Source organism: Nannobrachium achirus, assembly GCF_963921795.1.
Source record: "Nannobrachium achirus genome assembly, chromosome: 23".
Taxonomy (NCBI): Eukaryota; Metazoa; Chordata; class Actinopteri; order Myctophiformes; family Myctophidae; genus Nannobrachium; species Nannobrachium achirus.
Genome location: NC_137830.1, coordinates 8,769,866 through 8,788,263, shown reverse-complemented (window position 1 = coordinate 8,788,263; position 18,398 = coordinate 8,769,866). Strand labels below are relative to the sequence as shown.

Here is an 18,398-nt window from a genome sequence, read left to right as displayed (position 1 = left end):
TGTGTGTGTGTGTGTGTGTGTGTGTGTGTGTGTGTGTGTGTGTGTGTGTGTGTGTGGTGCAGAGAGATATTTATCTGTCTTTATTCTCTATTGTTAGAACTTGTTTGTCAGGAACCAAAGTGAAGAAAAAAAAAATCTCTCTCTCTCCAGGTTCAGGTGAGGTTAGGTACAGACACGCCTCTCTCTCTCTCGCTCTCGCTCTCTCTCTTTCTCTCTCTCTCTCTCTCTCTCTCTCTCTCTCTATCTCCTCCCCCCCCCACACTTTCTCTCTCCCAAAAACAGAGAGAAAAGTTTCTGTTCTTTGTTATTTGGATCTTTTTCACAGTAAGGAGAGACAGACGGACAGACAGAGAGAGATAGATGGTGAACAGGACGCACACAGACAGAAGACGGACATTTTGCTGTTAAAACTTGTGAAGAGAGTGAGTAGAAATGTATTTTATTTCTATAATAAAACCACACTAATAGGTGCATGTCAAGTTAAACATAATAACAATTGGCCTAAAAGTAATATCATGATAATGCGATGCATTATTATGACATTTTGAAAATGTTTGCCTCTTATATTATTTGACAATCTGACCAATGTTTGATCAGTTTGTATAGCATAGTTTGTTGATTACTTTTGATGCAGTGAAGGTCTTTTTAAGGGATGGTGTTTTTTACTGGTGTTTCAGTCAGTTTCAGTCCGAGTGTGGGGAAAGGGTGCGTTCGGAAATGCGCACCGGACTGCGCGGGCGTTTATCGTGGGCTTGCCCAGGCCTTACGGCCTGGGCATAAATATAACGATTGCATTCACCACGGCTTCGTAACTCGCGCGGCGCTCCGCCGGCCGCGCGGCCCTGGCCCGCTCTTCGCGGCCACTCGCGCCTGCGGCGCTCGGGGGCGAAGAGCAGGACCAAGGTCCGCTGGCCTTCGCGCCGCTTGCAATGTCGTGGACAATAAAACGAGCGCACCCTTTCATACACTCTGACTGAATCACCAGTAAAAAACACTCTCTCGTCTTTTTAAAAAGGTTAACAGTTAAATTGTCACTACACTGCCCTCATGTGGTGGAGATGGAGAGGTGACAAGAGGAAAAAACAAGCCCAAATTATGCTTTGTATGGCAGTGTCTGTCAAGTACTGAAAATAGCAGATCTACAAGCTCACAGTGTGTTGCCACATGCAACACCTACAGCTTGTAGATCTGTTGTATTCACGTCACATGTGTTGCCATGTGACATCATCTTACAGCGGAGCTGAAATGGTGGCAGTGGCTCAGGAGCGATGGGGTGGAGAACCGGAAGAGTCCTTGAAGTCTGAACCCCTAGTGTGTGTGCGTGTGCGTGTGTGCGTGCGAGTGTGTGTGCCTGTGAGTCTGAGTGCATGTGTGAGTGCCTGCGTGCTTGCGTTTGTGTGATCACAGGCTCTCACAGCTAAGTAAAGGGCTGCACAGATTCCGGTTGTTCATGTCGTGAAATTGTGGCGTTTGAGAATATTTAAATGATGCTAGGTTTCAGCCCACTTAAAATATGATTCTTTTGGGGGTCGCGGCTGTAGATAATGAACACATAATAATGAACACATCCCTGAATAGTCAACCATCAAACACATTGTTTACCTCAAAGGATATTAAAATAACAATCATGAGCCGTTAGAGCAAACATTTTCAGATAATCTTTATTTTGCCGTGCTACTCCTCCTGCAGTTTTGGGGGCAAACACTTGGACCATGTGTCAAATCCAACATCAGGAATCATCTTCTTTGCTAAGAGATATGTTATATAGTTTAATTTATATTAATGTATTTGTGAATTCATATTCCTCATTGACTCGAATGAGAAAATGAAAAGATCTAACTTTCCAAATATGGAGATGACTGACATCATAGATGTTTGACATCATAGACCACATGAGACACAGCATCTCCATTATGGACATAAAAGGCAACAGACTTCTTTCTAGTATTGAGACGTGTGTTATGGCCAGATTGTTGCTCTGTGTGTGCATTGTGGTCTGGGTAGTGTTTGACTCCCTGCCCCTGGCAGGAGTAGACCTGTAAGGGTCCATTTGGTTCCATGAGTGTGTAAATAGAATAGGAACCAAATGGACCCTTAAATGTGTAACTCTGAGTGTACAAAAGGAACCAAATTGTTCTAAATTAACCTCTGATGTAAAGAATGAGTCCAACTGACACACAATCTCTCTCTCTCTCTCTCTCTCTCTCTCTCTCTCTCTCTCTCTCTCTCTCTCTCTCTCTCTGAAAGGTCTCTGCTCTACAATGAGTGGTTCAGGGGAGAGAGAGGAGTTGGATCCTGGAGAACTTAAGAGGTCTGTCTGTCTGTCTGTCTGTCTGTCTGTCTGTCTGTCTGATCTATTTCATTGACTGTAGCTGACAGAGTACAGCATCTTGCAATGGGCCTGGTGTACAAGATACACTGCACCTCCAAGATACTCATTTACCTGACAAAATACTGGTGTACAAGATACACTACACCACCTAGATTCTCATGTACCTGACAAAATACTGGTGTACAAGATACACTACACCACCAAGATACTCATGTACCTGACAAAATACTGGTGTACAAGATACACTACACCACCAAGATACTCATTTACCTGACAAAATACTGGTGTACAAGATACACTACACCACCTAGATTCTCATGTACCTGACAAAATACTGGTGTACAAGATACACTACACCTCCAAGATACTCATTTACCTGACAAAATACTGGTGTACAAGATACACTACACCACCTAGATTCTCATGTACCTGACAAAATACTGGTGTACAAGATACACTACACCACCAAGATACTCATGTACCTGACAAAATACTGGTGTACAAGATACACTACACCTCCAAGATACCCATGTACCTGACAAAATAATGGTGTACAAGATACACTACACCACCAAGATACCCATGTACCTGACAAAATAATGGTGTACAAGATACACTACACCTCCAAGATACCCATGTACCTGACAAAATAATGGTGTACAAGATACACTACACCACCAAGATACCCATGTGGTCTGACACAGTACTTCCTTAGATCCTTTCTGAACCTCTTACTCCGCTGCGCTACGAGATGAGCTCATAACATGCCCAAATGAGCTTTTTCCGGGGGTAGTTCGCCAGGTTATCAACCGCTCTTACCGTCACCAAGCGTTGTATCCAAAAAGAAATGGTCCTATACCCGTCTCTTGCATGTCTACTTTTTTAGTGGCGGGGGTAATCCAAGCGATTTGTGGAAACAATACACGCTCATTTTGTCGATTTGTGGAAACAATACACGCTCATTTTGTCAGCCCGTTCTGTTTTTTTCCCAGTGAAATGTTATGGAAGCAGTCACGTGACTCGCCATTATAATCTGTGTTGCAGCAACCAAGCGGTCGGAGCGAGAAATGGCAACAGGCTGACAAAAAACACAGAACGGGCTGACAAAACGAGCGTGTTTAAAGTATTGTTGAAGTAAAGTTGACATGCAGGAGACGAGTATAGGACCATTTCTTTTTGGATACAACGCTTGGTGACGGTAAGAGCGGTTTATAACCTGGCGAACTACCCCCGGAAAAAGCTCATTTGAGTATGTTATGAGCAGGAACCTCATCTCGTAGCGCAGCGGAGTGAGAGGTTCAGAAAGGAGCTAATACTTCGACAGACGGCTGCTACTCAAAACCTGTAATAGACTAAGCTCATACTTACCTCCCGTTTTTCACTGTAAATATATACATTTTTTTCCCTTTTCTTTCTTCTTCTTTATGACTGCTCCCCCCCCCCTTTTGTTATTGATGATATCCTATGCAAAGTACTGTGTTCTATCCATCTGTCTTTCAATGAGATACTTAAAGTGGTCCCTGTTTAAAGAAGCCATGAAGCTTACTAGGATCTCCTTTTAGTTGACCTTGTACCATTGATTTGAACTGTCATGAAACTGTACATTTCCCTATGCAACCTTCTAATACAATCAATCAATCAAACTGTAACCCTGACAGGTTTAATACAGACCTAGAGATGGATGAAAGTCAGAGTTGTGCCAAACGCCACAGAGCAGAGTCTCCAACACCCAGCCTTGTGTCTATGAAGAGTGACTGTTCTAGATGGGCACCTCCTGACTTCAGTGGACCTCCACACACAGAGTATGTTAATCAAGTTACAGGTTATCTATTTCATTGATTGTAATCCTGACAGGTTTAATAAAGACCTAAAGAAGATCCTTTTCGTGACTGTAACACTGACAGGTTTAATAAAGACCTAGAGATGATCTGTTTCATTGACTGTAACCCTGACAGGTTTAATAAAGACCTAGAGATGATCTATTTCATTGACTGTAACCCTGACAGGTTTAATAAAGACCTAGAGATGATCTATTTCATTGACTGTAACCCTGACAGGTTTAATAAAGACCTAGAGATGATCTATTTTACTGACTGTAACCCTGACAGGTTTAATCAAGACCTAGAGATGGATGAAAGTCAGAGTTCTGCCAAACGCCAAGGAGCAGAGTCTCCAACACCCAGCCTTGTGTCTATGAAGAGTGACCATTCTAGATGGGCACCTCCTGACTTCAGTGGACCTCCACACACAGAGTAAGTGAATCCTCCTTTACAATATACACAGCAATATAACACAACAAAGTGATCTACATGTATAAGATTCCTGTGACTGTGGGTACTTAGCAAAGCACTAGTCCTCTCTAGGCTGAAGGCATGGCAGAGACTGTTTTGCACCCTGTCTGTCTGTCTGTCCGTCCGTCCGTCCAGTGAAACTGAATGTTTGCAGTGATCCGTTTTGAACAAAACGACACAAATCACTAACACAGCGTGTGATTTCCGTGAAATGTTGCACGCACTTTCCCATTAGGCCGAGGAAGAAATGATACTTGAATGTGCATGCGTGCGTGCGTGCGTGCGTGCGTGCGTGCGTGCGTGCGTGCGTGCGCGCAGGGTTTTTCGATTAATCGATTTTTAATCGAAATCCGGGTTTTTTCCTTTGGACGATTTAAAAAATAGGAAATCGTCAAATCGAGTTTCACTTTAATTAGGGTAATTCTTACTCATTGGAGCCTTGCACGGGGCAAAAAGTACACAGCTCGGTCCTCCTAAAGCAGGACGACAAGGTCCGACACCAAATTAATACTAATTTCTCTCTGATGTGTCATTTCTTTTTCTTATCCTGGTCTGAGGTTTTCCTTTGCCAAAATATTGTTTTTTGAGATGCAGAACAGTGAAGTTCACATCATTGATTACTGATACATCTGGAGTCTGGACAGGCATCCCACCCCACTCTGCTACAGGACACCTCTCTCCAGCAGTGGTCCTCTCAAAGAGCTCCAGATAAACTTCCACATCGTCATCGAGGGTCAGTTTAGTCAGCAGCTGACCAGGGGAATGTCGTTTCTCTGACTGCTGCGCCGTTCCTTTGCAAAGTTCAGTTAAACCAGCACATTATAGATAAACAGTGCTCTTATTTTACATTCCACAGACCAGAAGACAGAGCACTCTGGCCACGTTCAAGTGTTTAGACCTGTAAGAATGATGGAGTCCCGTCAGGACTCTTTAATCAGTCAGAGGTTTTATCAGCAACCAGTAATGTTAACGTCAAACAATTATATGGTTCCTCATGCGCGCGAGTGGATTTTCCCTCGCGTGAGCGATGCTATGAATTTAACCTTGAGTCAGAAATTCTGTCGGCCTACTATGAGCCCGGGTCAAGGGACAAGCATAAAGGCCTTAGAGCAGGTATTAAACGTAAAAGTTCCTCTCCTGTCAGGGGAGAATGCTTTAGTTGTGGGCGAGTCTGTTTATCAGTCGAATCGCTTTGCTCTTCCTGTCGCTCTATCGAGCGAAAACCGAACGCTTCCGGTTTCACCGGATACGGATTCGCTAGCTCCCCGCTTCCGGTCCGGCCGCAAAAGAGCTCCGCTAGTCAAGCGGTACAATCAGAAGGTGTTCCCACCTTGCGGCCTATTGAACCCCCGCGCTCCGCATCCGGGTGTTCCGGATACGGATACGCAGGTTCCCCACTTCCGGTCCCGCCGCAAAATAGCTCCGCTAGTCAAGCGGTACAACCAGAAGGTGTTTCCGCCATGCGGCCTATTGAACCCTTGCGCTCCGCATCCGGTCGTTCCGGATACGGATACGCAGGTTCCCCACTTCCGGTCCGGCCGCCAAAAAGCTCCGCCGTCACGGAAGCACAGTGGTGGGGTTTCTCTCGCTCAAAACACGCTAGCACGCTGTGCGCGCCAGTGGAAGTTATGCAACCCGAGCCATTGGGTATTTCGAACGATAACCAGGGGTTACAGGTTACAGTTCGCAGATATACCCCCGCTTTCGAGCAGGGTTATTCATACCAGAGCACGTGGTTTAAAAGCAAGTCTTTTGAGAGAAGAGATCAGCTCATTGCTAAGCAAGGGTGCTATAGTGGAGCTGGACAGGACCCAATCCCGCATGGGATTTTGGAGCCGTTATTTCCTGGTGCCCAAAAAGGGGGGGGGGCTACGTCCCATCCTGGACCTAAAGGCACTAAACGTGTACCTGAAGAAGTACGTTTTCAGGATGCTAACAGTACCCACCATGTTACGGTCGGTCAGGCAAGGGGATTTCCACTGTTCAGTGGATCTGAAGGATGCTTATCAGCACGTCCAGATTTATCCCCCACACAGGAAATTCCTTCGGTTCGCCTTCGAGGGTCGCCTGTACGAGTATACAGTACTCCCTTTCGGTCTGTCACTGAGCCCGAGGGTTTTCGTGAAAGTGACCGAAGCAGCCATCGCCCCGCTGAGACAGCAGGGCGTCAGGTTGGCGACGTACATCGACGATTGGATGATTTCAGCGAGCTCCGCCCACGAAGTGGCGCGTCACACACAAGTGGTTTTGGCTCACCTGAAGGCCTTAGGTTTCATAGTCAACCACGGCAAGAGCATGCTGACTCCAGCAAGTCGTCTTACATTCATTGGGGTCCTTCTGGACTCATCCGACATGTCGGCCCGTCTCTCAGAGGAGAGGGTGGACAGGTTTCGGGAATGTCTCGACTCCTTTCAAGTGGGCCAGGAGGTCACTTACAGGAGTTGCATGGTACTGACGGGAATGATGGCTTCCGCAGTACATCTGTTGCGTTTGGGCAGGTTTCATATGAGACCTTTTCAAAGATGGATGTTATCCCTCGGGATCCCGCCCTCCTTGAAGTACAAGAAGGTTACGGTTTCCCCTTCCTGCGCGATCGCCCTGTCTCCGTGGCTGGTGGAGGGATTCCTCACCAGCGGAGTCTCGATTGGCGAGGTGGTTTCCCACAAGTCGATCACGACAGACGCCAGTCTCAGTGGATGGGGAGCCACTTTCGAGGGGCGCACAGCGCAGGGGCTTTGGCCTCTGGAGATGAGGGGTCGTCACATCAACTATTTGGAGTTGATGGCTATACTCCTGGCGCTCAAGCATTTCGAGCCTTGGATTTTGCATTGTCACGTCCTGGTCAGGACAGACAATACGACGGCCATGTTTTATGTCAACAAACAGGGGGGACTGTCGTCGTTGCCACTGGACCGTCTGGCTCGAGAATTGACGGTTTGGTGCTTGTCGCGCCTCAAGTCGATCAGGGCCTCACACGTCCCAGGTCTCCTCAACAGCGGAGCAGATCTCCTGTCCAGGGGAGGTCCTCGCTACGAGGATTGGTCTCTCCACCCCAGGGTGGTGAGCCAGATTTTTCGCAAGTTTGGTCAGCCAGTGGCGGACCTGTTTGCGTCAGCGGAGAATACGAAGTGTCCGTTGTTCTTCGCGGTGAAGGGCAGTCCTCCCTTGGGGTTGGACGCCTTAGCGCACACGTGGCCGAGAGGTCTACTGTACGCGTTTCCCCCCTTCGACTTAATCCGACCCACTCTGGAGAGAGTCAGGAGGTTCGGTCTGGAGATGCTCCTGGTGGCCCCCTACAAGGGCACGTGGAGATCGGCGATCGCCCCTCTCCTTTGCGAACCGGGTTGGCAGCTGCCTCGGTGCAGGGACCTGTTGAGTCAGGCCAGGGGGGAGATCTTCCACCAAGACCTGCAGGTCCTAGACCTGTGGGTTTGGCACGTGAAAGGTTAAACCTGCTGGCAGCCGGTTTTTCTTCTGAAGTGGTTGATACCATTCAGAGTGCTAAGGCGCCCTCTACGAGGGCGTCTTATGATGGAAGGTGGAATGCCTTTGAGGACTGGTGTGAGTCGCGTGTTCCACCTGTGGTGGCTCATGTGGCGTCAGCCCAGGAAATTCTGGAATTTATGCAGAACCGCTTGAGAAGTGGTCTAGCATTTTCTACCCTTAGGGGGTATTTGGCGGCTATTAATGCCTGTCACCTGGGGGTGGCGGGCAAGGCACCTTCTAAAGTCCCGGAGGTCATCAAGTTCATGCAAGGAGTTGAACGTTTGAGGCCGGTGACTAGGTCTTTGTTCCCAGTTTGGGATCTGCAGGTGGTTCTAGGGGGCCTATGTCGGGCTCCCTTTGAGCCGCTTGTAGGGATGCCTTTGAAACTTTTGAGTTTCAAGACGGCTCTTTTGCTGGCTTTGGCCACGGCTAAAAGAGTTGGTGACCTGCAAGCTCTCTCGGTGTCTGCGGAGTGCATGCAGTTTATGAACAATGATCTCAAGGTGTTGCTCAAGCCTCATCTTAAGTTTGTTCCTAAGAACATGGTGGTTCCTAAGGAGCCTGTTGTTCTTCTGGCTTTTCATCCTCCTCCGTTTGTCTCGGTGGAGGATGAACGGCTGAATTGCCTTTGTCCTGTCAGGGCATTGAAGGCCTACTGTGACAGGACTGCTGGTTCTAGAGCTTCTTCTCAGCTCTTTGTAGAAATGGGCAATGTTCTTGTCAGAAAGCCGGTGTCTAGACCCACTCTTTCGAGGTGGATTGTGGATGCTATTAGGCTGGCTTACTCTAGTGCGGGTGTGGAAGTGCCGGCGGCACTTAAAGCCCATAGCACTAGAGGTGTGGCTACTTCGTGGGCACTGGCAAAGGGAGTCTCCGTTCAGGAGATTTGTGTTTCGGCGAATTGGTCTTCGCCTTCTACCTTTGCAGCCTACTATCACCTGGATATCGAATCCTCTTCGCTAGCGCATTCGGTTCTGGGTGCAGTTGCCTCCTCTACGTCATAGAGGAGTCGGATCTTCCCCTCCCACAGGTGGGCATGTAGCCACCTGGGGTACTTTGGGGGGACCCTGTGTTTTCCTTATATAGTGTGTCTTACTTATAAGGCGGACTTGTCCTTTTCATTTAGTTGAATGAGGCGGACTTCGGTCTGTCAGGGTCTCTCTTTATTTTCTCATGCCTTCACACCCAGGTCCGGTGGGCCTGGGACCTTCTGGGTGATGGGTCACGCCCGTTTGGGCTGTGCTCACCCGTATGAGGGGTGTGTGGGGGTATGAGAGTAGGTTGTGGCTTAGAGGGGAGTTTAAGAATCCCAAGTGGGAGGTCATCCTGGAATATTGACAGTAAACGGTAGGTTCCGTACGGAACCATTGTTTACTTAGATATGGAAGGATGACCTCCCACGTAATGCCCCTCTGTTTCACTGAATGTGGCAGAGAGTGGTATTAAGAGGATGTTACTTCCGCCTCCGGGGGTTTATATAGCCTGGAGGCGGGTCACTCCGGTTTGAGTGACAGGCCCTTCCTACCTACGTTAGTACGGGAGCTGAAGTAGTTTCTCTGAATGATCGCCAGGGGGCGTCATTACCCAAGTGGGAGGTCATCCTTCCATATCTAAATAAACAATGGTTCCGTACGGAACCTACCGTTTTGCGCCCTGTCTGTCTGTCCGTCCGTCCGTCCGTGTGTGTCTGTGTGTGTGTGTGTGTGTGTGTGTGTGTGTGTGTGTGTGTGTGTGTGTGTGTGTGTGTGTGTGTGTGTGTGTGTGTGTGTGTGTGTGTGTGTGAACAGCTAATCTCCGGCAGCGTTTGCCCGATCGCAGCGAAACTGTACACACACTCCCTGGATGTCAGAGCAGAAGCTCTGGACAATCTTTTCAGATCGGCCTGTCATAGCTCCACCAGGAGGCTGACTTTTGCAGAACAGTTAGTAAACCAAACTGATTTGTAAAATTTTTCATATTCCATGCCGATTGGCTAAGATTGGCTTCTAAAGTTTGCAGTGCTCCGTTTTGAACAAAATGCCACAAATCATGAACACAGTGTGTGATTTCTGTGATATTTTGCACATACTTTCCCATTAGGCCGAGGAAGAAATGATACTTGAAAGTGCGTGCGTGTGTGCGTGTGTCTGGCTGAAGGTAAATCGGTACACAGTATTTCTATAGTCATTAAACCAAACGGATATGTCAGGCGCCTCAAATCATGAACACGGTGTGCGATTTCCCTTAAATTCTACACAAGAGACAAAGCGCTCTGGCCACGTTCAAGTGATTAGACAGATATCTGGTGGTGTGTTTATAGACGGTTGTTGCGTCCCCTCTCAAATGAGCACTTGCCCCGTCCTGAAAGCAAACTACACTGGCCTGAAAGTTTTATTTACCTGCCAGGGGCAACACTTAATGTCAACGCCTGTTTAAAATCATGTTGATCCTCTGTTTCTCTCAGGGTCCATCAGCAGAGAGCAGGGTCTTCTGTACCCAGCTGTGTCTCCATGAAGAGTGACAGGTCCATGGGTAGACCTATTCACTTCAAAGATGGACACCACTCTACTGATCCCAGGTCAGAATGTAAAACACAGAAAACAACACATCATTTAGTTGTTATCAAACTACTGAACAGACATCGTGGTCTGGTTCTCAGTATTTTAGCATGACAAATCCATATTTGATTCATAAATTCACAGAATACATCGGCTGTGTTCTGCCTAGAGGTGATTTTATACCAAATCAAATAATGTCAACTTTAATGATTATGCGTCAGGCTCCACTGGATCAGTGTCATAGTAAACTGCATGCATTACCCATATGTGGTTGTGGTAATAAAACACACATGTACCGGTACACTCGTGCGCACACACACGCACACACACACACACACACACACACACACACACACACACACACACACACACACACACACACACACACACACACACACACACACACACACACACACACACACACACACACACACACACACACACACACACACACCTGACAGTGTCATGCAAAAGTACCAACAGGAACAGATCTACTAGCTCATAATACATTGCATTGTGATGAGTTGTGCTTGTAGATCTTCTATTTTATTTTTAAAATGTCAGACTTAAAATGACATGTCCAGGTTCAATGTGGATTCTAGATTATCTATATAAGCAATTCAAAGAGCATAAATCATTCATGATAAATACTGTATTAACAAACACATACATTATTGTATTTCATTGACTGTAACCCTGACAGGTTTAATAAAGACCTAGAGATGATTTGTTTCATTGACTGTAACCCTGACAGGTTTAATAAAGACCTAAAGATGATCTATTTCATTGACTGTAACCCTGACAGGTTTAATAAAGACCTAGAGATGGATGAAAGTCAGAGTTCTGCCAAACGCCACAGATCAGAGTCTCCAACACCCAGCCTTGTGTCTATGAAGAGTGACCGTTCTAGATGGGCACCTCCTGACTTCAGTGGACCTCCACACACAGAGTAAGTTAATCAAGTTACAGGTTATCTATTTCATTGACTGTAACCCTGACAGGTTTAATAAAGACCTAAAGATGATCTATTTCATTGACTGTAACCCTGACAGGTTTAATAAAGACCTAGAGATGATCTGTTTCATTGACTGTAACCCTGACAGGTTTAATAAAGACCTAGAGATGATCTGTTTCATTGACTGTAACCCTGACAGGTTTAATAAAGACGTAGAGATGATCTGTTTCATTGACTGTAACCCTGACAGGTTTAATAAAGACCTAGAGATGATCTGTTTCATTGACTGTAACCCTGACAGGTTTAATAAAGACCTAGAGATGATCTGTTTCATTGACTGTAACCCTGACAGGTTTAATAAAGACCTAGAGATGATCTGTTTCATTGACTGTAACCCTGACAGGTTTAATAAAGACGTAGAGATGATCTGTTTCATTGACTGTAACCCTGACAGGTTTAATAAAGACCTAGAGATGATCTGTTTCATTGACTGTAACCCTGACAGGTTTAATAAAGACCTAGAGATGATCTATTTCATTGACTGTAACCCTGACAGGTTTAATAAAGACCTACAGATGGATGAAAGTCAGAGTTCTGCCAAATGCCAGTGTAGAGCCCTTTACCTATAGGGTTAGCAAGCGAGGGGCAATAAGTGTTTACAAAGTTTGACGCATGTCCATGAAAATCCAATCCCCACAGCAGTGATATAAAGTTGGATATGCCAATCCTTTTATTGCATCAAAACCAACAACACCCAAAAATATATACAAAAACATTGAATGCCGACCTATATACGGCCATGGAAACACGGTCGAAAATTGTTTGCTTCCAAACTCATTGCACACCTGACTGCAATCACCCACTGCAGGGTATATACCGTATATCAGTAACCATAGCAACCAACTGATTGACAGATTGACATGTGCAACCATAGCAACCACCTACTGTAATATTGAGATGATGTCATTTCTAGTAACAAGTCCAGACCATTAATTGCCAGACCCATGAAATGGGTAGGCCTACATAAGCAAATGTCGGTCTGTTCCTTTTCTATATAAAGGGTATATATGATGATGACATGATGATGACATGCCTACAAAAGGCATGATGTCATAAATGATGATGACAGACAGGTGGTCTGGCACAACCAGGTTGACCTGGTCTAGTTTAAATAAAGAAAACTAAATAAATGCAAATCATTTTGGCTCCAACAGCCACAGATCAGAGTCTCCAACACCGAGCCTTGTGTCTATGAAGAGTGACCATTCTAGATGGGCACCTCCTGACTTCAGTGGACCTCCACACACAGAGTAAGTGAATCAATTTACAGCCAGGTTAACTAATTCATTGACTGTAACCCTGACAGGTTTAATAAAACTCTAGACATGATCTATTTAATTTACTGTAACCGTGACAGGTTTAATAAAGACCTAGAGGTGAGCTATTTCATTGACTGTAACCCTGACAGGTTTAATAAAACTCTAGACATGATCTATTTAATTGACTGTAACCGTGACAGGTTTAATAAAGACCTAGAGATGAGCTATTTCATTGACTGTAACCCTGACAGGTTTAATAAAGACCTAGAGATGATCTATTTCATTGACTGTAACCCTGACAGGTTTAATAAAGACCTAGAGATGATCTGTTTCATTGACTGTAACCCTGACAGGTTTAATAAAACTCTAGACATGATCTATTTAATTTACTGTAACCGTGACAGGTTTAATAAAGACCTAGAGATGAGCTATTTCATTGACTGTAACCCTGACAGGTTTAATAAAGACCTAGAGATGATCTATTTCATTGACTGTAACCCTGACAGGTTTAATAAAGACCTAGAGATGATCTATTTCATTGACTGTAACCCTAACAGGTTTAATAAAGACCTAGAGATGGATAATAGTCAGAGTTGTGCCAAACGCCACAGAGCAGAGTCTCCAACACCCAGCCTTGTGTCTATGAAGAGTGACCATTCTAGATGGGCACCTCCTGACTTCAGTGGACCTCCACACACAGAGTAAGTGAATCCTCCTTTACAATATGCACAGCAATATAACACAACAAAGTGATCTACATGTGTAAAGTTCCTGGGACTGTGGTATACTTAGAAAAGCACTAGTCTTTGCTAAGCTGAAGGCATGGCAGAGACTGTTTTGCACCCTGTCCGTCCGTCCGCCCGTGTCAGCGCCCGTGTGTGTGTGTGTGTGTGTGTGTGTGTGTGTGTGTGTGTGTGTGTGTGTGTGTGTGTGTGTGTGTGTGTGTGTGTGTGTGTGTGTGTGTGTGTGTGTGTGTGTGTGAACAGCTAATATCCGGTAGCGTTTGCCCGATCGCAGCGAAACTGTACACACACTCCCTGGATGTCAGAGCAGAACCTCTGGACAATCTTTTCAGATCAGCCTGTCATAGCGCCAACAGGAGGCTTTTGCAGAACAATTAGTTTGACAGTAAACCAAACTGATGTGTCAAATTTTTCATGTTCCATGCTGATTGGCTAAGATTGGCTTCTAAAGTTTGCAGTGCTCCGTTTTGAACAAAATGCCACAAATCATGAACGCAGTGTGTGATCTCTGTAGAATTTTGCACATACTTTCCCATTAGGCCATGGAAGAAATGATACTTGAAAGTGCGTGTGTGTTTCTGGCTGAAGGCAAATCGGTACACAGTATTTCTATAGTAGTCACCAAACAGATGTGGAGTCTGGACAGGCATCCCACCCCACTCTGCTACAGGACACCTCTCTCCAGCAGTGGTCCTCTCAAAGAGCTCCAGATAAACTTCCACATCGTTATCGAGGGTCAGTTTAGTCAGCAGCTGACCAGGGAGATGTCGATTCTCTGACTGCTGCACCGTTGCTTTGCAAAGTTCAGTTAAACCAGCACATTATACTGTAGGTAAACAGTGCTCTTATTTTACATTCCACAGACCAGAAGTAGGGATGGGTATCGTTCACCTTTGAAACGATACCTTTTTCGATACCTGGGAATTGATACGATACCTTTTTCGATACCATTTTCAATACTTTTTATTTATTATTATTATAATTATTATTTGCCTTTTTCTATGGGTTATTTTACACACCATAATAGGTTATTAATAAGCCAGTTATTCAGCCATTTTCATGTTAAGTAGGCCTAGTAGTAGAGTAATTGGCTATTTATAATTATAGTGTTTGTCTACAATAGAATATACACATACTTTTTGCAGCTAGGCTATTGCTAGGGTCTACGATGATGATGATCACACAGTGTGGCGGAGTGGAGAGTATAGACGTTGGATAATCATCATAATAATAAACATTATAGGCTATTGTCGGCTATTTTCACAGTAACGAGTGTAGCCTACTAAAGCAGTCATTAAAATTTCAGTAGCCCAACTGTTACAGATGTGACCGGCCAGGGGTGTGTTCAAGAGTATCGAAACAAGGTATTGTTCGTTTTTACGTGAACCGATACTCGATAGTATCGAAGTCATGCGATCGATACCATTAAAAGTATCGATGGCGATACCCAACTCTAACCAGAAGACAGAGCGCTAGAGATGATCTATTTCATTGACTGTAACCCTGACAGGTTTAATAAAGACCTAGAGATGATCTATTTCATTGACTGTAACCCTGACAGGTTTAATAAAGACCTAGAGATGATCTATTTCATTGACTGTAACACTGACAGGTTTAATAAAGACCTACAGATGGATGTAAGTCAGAGTTCAGCAATATAACACAACAAAGTGACCTACATGTATAAAATTCCTGCGACTTTGGGTACTTAGAAAAGCACTAGTCCTCACGAGGCTGAAGGAGACTGGCAGAGACTGTTTTGCACCCGGTCCGTCCGTCCGTCCGTCCGTCCGTCCGTTCGTCCGTCCCTCCATCCGTGTGTGTGTGTGTGTGTGTGTGTGTGTGTGTGTGTGTGTGTGTGTGTGTGTGTGTCTGTGTGTCTGTGTGTCTGTGTGTCTGTCTGTCTGTCTGTCTGTCTGTCTGTCTGTCTGTCTGTCTGTCGGTCGGTCGGTCGGTCGGTCGCAGCGTTTGCCCGATCGCAGCGAAACTGTACATCCCTAGATATCAGAGCAGAACCTCTGGACAATCGGCCTGTCATAGCACCACCGGGAGGCTGACTTTTGCAGAACAATTAGTTTGACAGTAAACCAAACTGATTTCTTCATATTCCATGCTGATTGGCTAAGATTGGCTTCTAAAGTTTGCAGTGCTCCGTTTTGAACAAAATGCCACAAATCATGAACGCAGTGTGTGATTTCTGTGAAATTTTGCACATACTTTCCCATTAGGCCGAGGAAGAAATGATACTTGAAAGTGCGTGCATGCGTGTGTTTCTGGCTGAAGGCAAATCGGTACACAGTATTTCTATAGTAGTCACCAAACAGATGTGGAGTCTGGACAGGCATCCCACCCCACTCTGCTACAGGACACCTCTCTCCAGCAGTGGTCCTCTCAAAGAGCTCCAGATAAACGTCATCGAGGGTCAGTTTAGTCAGCAGCTGACCAGGGGGATGTCGATTATCTGACTGCTGCTCCGTTGCGTTGCAAAGTTCAGTTAAACCAGCACATTATACTGTAGGTAAACAGTGCTCTTATTTTACATTCCACAGACCAGAAGTAGGGATGGGTATCGTTCACCTTTGAAACGATACCTTTTTCGATACCTGGGAATTGATACGATACCTTTTTCGATACCATTTTCAATACTTTTTATTTATTATTATTATAATTATTATTTGCCTTTTTCTATGGGCTATTTTACACACCACAATAGGTTATTAATAAGCCAGTTATTCAGCCATTTTCATGTTAAGTAGGCCTAGTAGTAGAGTAATTGGCTATGTATATTTATAATTATAGTGTTTGTCTACAATAGAATATACACATACTTTTTGCAGCTAGGCTATTGCTAGGGTCTACGATAATGATGATCACACAGTGTGGCGGAGTGGAGAGTATAGACGTTGGATAATCATCATAATAATAAACATTATAGGCTATTGTCGGCTATTTTCACAGTAACGAGTGTAGCCTACTAAAGCAGTCATTAAACTTTCAGTAGCCCAACTGTTACAGATGCGACCGGCCAGGGGTGTGTTCAAGAGTATCGAAACAAGGTATCGTTCGTTTTTACGTGAACCGATACTCGATAGTATCGAAGTTATGCGATCGATACCATTAAAAGTATCGATGACGATACCCAACCCTAACCAGAAGACAGAGCGCTCTGGCCACGTTCAAGTGATTAGACAGATATCTGGTGGTGTGTTTATAGACGGTTGTTGCGTCCCCTCTTAAACAAGCACTTGCCCCGTCGTGCAACCTGAAAGCAAACTACACTGGCATGAAAGTTTTATTTACCTGCCAGGGGCAACACTTAATGTCAACGGCTGTTTAAAATCATGTTGATCCTCTGTTTCTCTCAGGGTCCATCAGCAGAGAGCAGGGTCTTCTGTACCCAGCTGTGTCTCCATGAAGAGTGACAGGTCCATGGGTAGACCTATTCACTTCAAAGATGGACACCACTCTACTGATCCCAGGTCAGAATGTAAAACACAGAATACAACACATCATTTAGTTGTTATCAAACTACTGAACAGACATTGTGGTCTGGCACCAGTGGTGAAAGTGAGCCGGAACGGCCGGAACCCCCGTTCCGTTAAAACATTTGGGGCCGGAACAGAGTTCCGTTAAGAAAGGGAGAAGCCAGCTGTCAAAAATCCCATGTTAAAAATAACCTGCCACAAACGCACGTCCAGGAAGAAAACAATAGCCTATACTAAAGTCAGATTAACATACAGTAGGCTACACAAGTGTTACTAGTTAGACTATATTTTCTGATAAAGTGCTTCTAAATTATTCCCGTGGGTTTGAACTTTGTGTAGGTCAGTGTAATCGATTCGGTTTGTTTCAGTGTTTGACACGGAGCGGGTAGAGGTGGGACGTTCGTGAACGAATCAAGTCGTTTGAACGGCTCTTTGAAATGAACGATATAGGATTCGGTTCACAGTAGGGAGCCGTTCCTTCGAATGAGCCAGTCTTTTGAACGGCTCTTTGAAAGGAACGGATCCTAGAGATCCGGCTCACTTCAAAGAGCCATAAATCCCATCTCTAGGAGAGACTCGTCGTGTCTGTGGCACTGTGCCTGCCATGGTGCCTGCATTAAGCTGCAGAATAGACCAAAATGATTCTATTCTGCATCTTTGGAAATACCCCAGTAAAGTAGGCTAGGCTATACTTAAAACCTGTACTTAAATACATTACTTTAGTGTAGACTACTTAGTTACTTTAGATAACTGGTTATAATAATATTAATAATAATATATTATATTTTCTGGAATGTATATAGAGCTTTCAAACATGCTTTACATGTGTGTGGGGGCCTGGGGAGACAACAAATAAGAGAGCAGGATATGGTGACAGAATAGAATAATGTTGATCTATCATCATTTCTTTCTTTGTTGATGCTGCTACTGTGTTTATGTGGATATACTAAACAAAATGTTGTTGTACAGTGACCATAAACATCTTATCTTATCTTAGGTGATTCTGCTAGCCCTACTGCTTACCCTTCTGTATGGAACAATGAACAATATGAAGAGTCTTATTATAGATAGGCCTATTTCCTTTAGGATTTCAATCATGTTTCATGTTACAGTTAGTGTAATGCCGTTGCCTTTCAGGTGTAGGACCTGTAGTGTTTTTATTGTGTGTATAACTATGCCAAAATGCAGTTTTCTATGCATTTCAGGGGTTTTGGGGGGTTAGAGCCTCCCAATTTTTATTTTGGGACAGT

The 18,398-nt window shown here is 44.9% G+C and overlaps 1 long non-coding RNA gene across 1 annotated transcript in view; it reads left to right on the top strand.

Moving 5' to 3' along the window:
* Positions 1 to 4,557, top strand: part of LOC308308386 — a 7,561-nt gene extending 3,004 nt beyond the window's left edge. The window contains exons 2-5 of the long non-coding RNA XR_013963282.1: positions 326 to 422; positions 2,248 to 2,311; positions 3,991 to 4,134; positions 4,441 to 4,557. This is a non-coding gene — a long non-coding RNA (uncharacterized lncRNA). The remainder of the gene's footprint in view (positions 1 to 325; positions 423 to 2,247; positions 2,312 to 3,990; positions 4,135 to 4,440) is intronic.
* The last annotated feature ends 13,841 nt before the right edge of the window (positions 4,558 to 18,398 follow it).